Source organism: Sarcophilus harrisii, chromosome 5 (genome assembly GCF_902635505.1).
Source record: "Sarcophilus harrisii chromosome 5, mSarHar1.11, whole genome shotgun sequence".
Lineage (NCBI taxonomy): Eukaryota > Metazoa > Chordata > Mammalia > Dasyuromorphia > Dasyuridae > Sarcophilus > Sarcophilus harrisii.
In genome coordinates this window covers 86137645-86142273 of record NC_045430.1, presented here as the reverse complement: position 1 = coordinate 86142273, position 4629 = coordinate 86137645, and the positions used below count along the sequence as shown (strand labels likewise).

The following is a 4629-nucleotide window of genomic DNA, read 5'->3' as shown; positions in this document are numbered from 1 at the left end:
ATATCTATGACCCAAAGAGGCCATTCTCTAAGCAACTGAGTAGGAGATGGAAGTCCAGGCTGAAGAGTTCCCATAGTTTCCATCTGTTCATTCACTTTTCTTAAATCCGTTAACATCCTCCATTTTCCAGATTTCTTTTTCACAGCAAACACTGGGGAATTCCAAGGACTTAGAGAAGGTTTTAAGTGTCCTTGGTCAAGCTGTTCCTGTACTATATCTAATAAGGCTTGAATTTTATCTTTACTTAAGGGCCACTGCTCTATCCACATTGGTGTATCAGTTTTCCATTGGATAGGAACAGGTGAAAGTGTTGGCAGGCCTTCAATAGCAGCCCTGCTTAAAAAACCGAAGTACTCATTTTTAACCCTAATTGCTGTAAAACGTCTCTTCCCCACAGATTGATGGGGATATTTTCAACTATAAAAGGAGTAAAAACTCCTGTTTTGCCTTCAAAAGTCCATCTCATAGGGGCAGCACTAACTTCAGCTGCTATTGATCCTCCTACACCAGACATGTAAGTGTCTGCTTTAATCTTTGGCCAGTGACTGGGCCAGCTGGCACCTCTAATGACCGTCCGATCTGCACCAGTGTCTACCAATGCTTCCAATGGAAGGCCATTTATATAGATTGTGAGCATAGGTCGGTCAGTTGTTACAGCTGCTGTCCAGTAAATTGCTGGATTTTGTGATCTGGAATCAGAATCTGGGTGACTATCACCAGGCTGCTTATTAGGATTCTGTATGAGTAAACCTGATGCTACTATTTCTCCTAGGTGATAAGTCACACATTGGCTGCCTGTATTGGTGACTGGGATATTATCTACACATTCCCCAGTTTCCCACATCAGTATGTGGATGGACACTGTTTTGTACGTACTCTCAGGAGGTAAAATGGTCAAGCCTACTGTGCCTGGAGGCAAGGGATCCATAGGCTGGAGAGGAACAGATTTCACCTCTCCAGGGGGTATCTCAGTTGTCTCAGCTGCATACAACTCTATTCTCCCTAATTGTAATCCCTTTCTTCCATCAGGTTCCATCAAGTCATTTTCTTTTTAAAGACTGATTCTTCTTTTCCAGTTGATTGACTTTTTTTATTAATTTTGTTTTTCTTGAATTTTTTTTTTGGTTTTTACTTAGTGTCTCTCACTTGATTTTGAATTTTATAAATTATTTTGGGAATAAGTAATAATTTAACATTACTATTTGAGATAGGAGGGTTTATTTTTCCTTCCTATTCCCAGAATAACTTTCTAAATTTGAATTATTACTGGCCATAAGCCAGTAGCTTTTCTGCCCCAATGATTCAGATATGCTAGTACTGTCTTACACATGGTGTGTCTCAGTATCCTGGCATTTCTTGTCAGCAGAGGTTCTTCAATCTCCCCAAACTTAAATCCCCTATCTTCCCATATTTTTCAAGAAATGAAATTTCCTATATTTGGTTGGAGATGAGACTATCTCTGAACTCAGCTACACCAGGGTTCTCTGCTCACTGTTTCAGTAGAGTTAGCTTGGTGGAGTTCATTCACATCTGCCAAATCTTAGTTTTAGGATCTTTCTCTTCTTGTCCTAGGAGTATCCCTCTTCTACCAGAAGTCTTAAATTTTTTCACTTGTCTACATTTGCCTAGGGATGCAATTTTGCTTTTTGTTTGTGGGGGAAATCTGGAGAGCTTGGAATTTTCTGCCCTACTTCACCATTTCCATTTTCTCAGCATCCTCTACCAAATTGTCTAAACTTTGCATCATCTATAAAGCTTAGGTATCCTAGAGCTTATCTTTTGATTTTCTTTAATCTCTTTTTTTCATCATTCCTTGACATAGGATAGAGGATGATAAAAGGAGATTAAAAATGTGAATGGCAGGAGATAATGTCCTTAATCTCCTAGTTACACTCCAGTAGAGGTATATATGGTATATACACCATTATAAAATTCACTGTGATATAGAATAAGAACTTCAAAGGTGGACAAAGTATGGTTAGGGTGGAAACAGAAGTTATTCCTAACTAGAAGAGTATAATTATCCCCATATTGGAGATAGGGAAACTGAAGCAGATTTAAATTGGACATTGTGGAATCAATAAAATTGGAGAAAGGAGAGAGAAATACTATATTTCATACATAAGAAAGGAGGATTGTGAGTAAAGTGCAAAGTTTAAGTAAGGCATAGAGTATATGTAAATATAAAGTTGTTCTAAATAGGTTTGAATGTTTCATATATAAAATATTGTATTATTAGATGTTGTTAAAAGTACATTGGTGGGCAATTACAGACCTTAAATAATAGCTGAGGAAGAATAAGGAAATTAGTATTACACTTGGAGATATTTTGTACTTAGCTGTATTTTCTTATATTTTGAGGGGATATATATTCCCAAATACATTAAGGTCCTTAAAAGCATCGATGGTGTATTATCTTTGAGAACTCTTTATATCATTATAGTAACATAAACAGGGACTTAATAAATGCTTTAATGATTGAATATATTGATTCTAATACCTTTTTCCCTGCTCCATTTCAAGTATAGACCATGTATAAATTATGTTTCTTTTTAAATTTGTTTTCTTTTTGCTTTCTTTTTGTCGATCTACTAAAAGTGAAACAAACATGAAAAATCATATGCAAATATCAGAGTTCATCCTCCTGGGATGGTCAGATGACCAGAGCTTCAAATTCTCATTTTCTTCTTTCTTTTACTGGCATACATATTCATCATTCCTGGCAATGTGACTATCCTCATCCTCATCCTGCTGGATTCTCACCTTCAGACTTCAATGTATTTCTTACTCTGAATTTTTTCCTTCTTAGAAATTTCATTTACAATTCTGGTGTTCCCAGATCCTTGGGCAACATCATTACTGGGGACAAAATTATTTCTTATGCAACTGCTTGGCTCAAATTTTTTTTTAATTCCTTTTTGTAGTAACTGAATTTTACCTTCTAATGGCCATGTCCTATGATTGCTACGCTGCCATTGGCAAACCCCTATATTATACTAACATTATGAGCAATAGAGTCTGCACATTATTAGTCATCTGTTTATAATTGATTTCATTCTTGATCATCTTCCCAGGAATGATTCTAATGCAACAACTTGACTATTGTGCTGATAATATCATTGACCATTTTACCTGTGACTATTCTCCTCTCTTATAACTATCCTTCACAGATACACAATTCTTAGAGACAAAGGGCATTTCCTAGGCAGTGGTGATATTTATGATTACATTAACGTCAATCATTCTCTCCTACACACACACACACACACAAATACACCCATGTATACATATGTATGTATGCATATATGTGGTGTGTTGTATTTCAACACTTCAAGGTAATTACCTTGACTATATGAACTATTTAATTTTCTTCCTTTGTATCTTCCCAACATAGCATGCTGGCTCACACACAGTAGGTAAATGATAAACTATTTTTTAAAAAATTGTTTGAGTTTTAATTTTTATTCATTATTATTAGAAGTCTGTATTACCTTTATAACTCTATATTTGCAATACCTTGATATCTACAGAAATGATCTTCGAGTTGCTGTGATGTCTCCTCAAAATGAATCATCACTTTGTACCTAACTTATTCTTGATAAATCTCTCCATTGTTAAGGTCTTGATCAAAGCATTTCTGATTTGATTAGACCTAGAATCATAGAAAATACAATTAAAGAGAACTTATGTTATACTAGCATAGAATTCAAGATGCTTTACAGTTGCTTATGATTGCTTTTTCTTTCTCAAATGCTCAAGTGAAGTTGTAATAACATCAATTTGGGAATTTATGCCAATGATTCAATATGCATCAGGACTGCCAATTTTGTATTACACTTGTTTATCATCTCCCACAACTTTTTTTTTTATTAGCAGTCACCTAAATTGCTTGATTTCCTGCTAGTTTCATGAAATCACTATTATATGATTAAAGAATACCCTCCACCTGATATCACTTTATTCTGCCATATAACTAGTTCATTTTCACTTCCTATCACATAATTTCTTATCACTTACTTATATACTTTTAGAGTCTCTGCTTGGTTATATCATACTGGTTGCTCACCATCGTTTTTTCCTCCTTTCTGCAGCATAAACCAATACATTTCTTTCTTTTCCTTCCATTAGTCTTTTATGTAATGGAAAACTAATGCCCTACCCTGCTTTTTTCTGCAGCCCTGCTTTTTTCTGCAGCCCTGCTTGGAGGGTGTGAACTTCCTTCCCTCTCTACCAGAAATTATTTCCCTGTATCTCTTATTCTGTTCTGTTATATTAATTATGTGGGCATTTAAAGCAAATATGAATATTTAGGCACCTTTTGCATAGTCACTCTTCATATTTTTTTCATTCCCATTTCCCTCTATATGATCACAACATGGAAAATATTGAAATATGTTTTGCATGATGAGGTTTATACCCAATATCATATTTCTTGCCTTCCCAATGAGAAAGTAGGAAAGGGTAGGAAGGAGAGAATTTGGAATAGAACATTTTAAAAGAATAAATAATTAATATTGTTTTTTCATGCAATTGGAAAAATAAAATATTAAAAAATAATGGCCAGAATCTAGCAGATATAATGAAAATAATATTAAACAACAACAACAAAAATGAATAAAAAAAACTGCC

General features: G+C 34.8%; 1 pseudogene; it reads left to right on the top strand.

The window, feature by feature from the left end:
• Positions 1-1307: 1307 nt before the first annotated feature.
• LOC116419701 lies at positions 1308-4175 on the top strand (annotated as a pseudogene).
• The last annotated feature ends 454 nt before the right edge of the window (positions 4176-4629 follow it).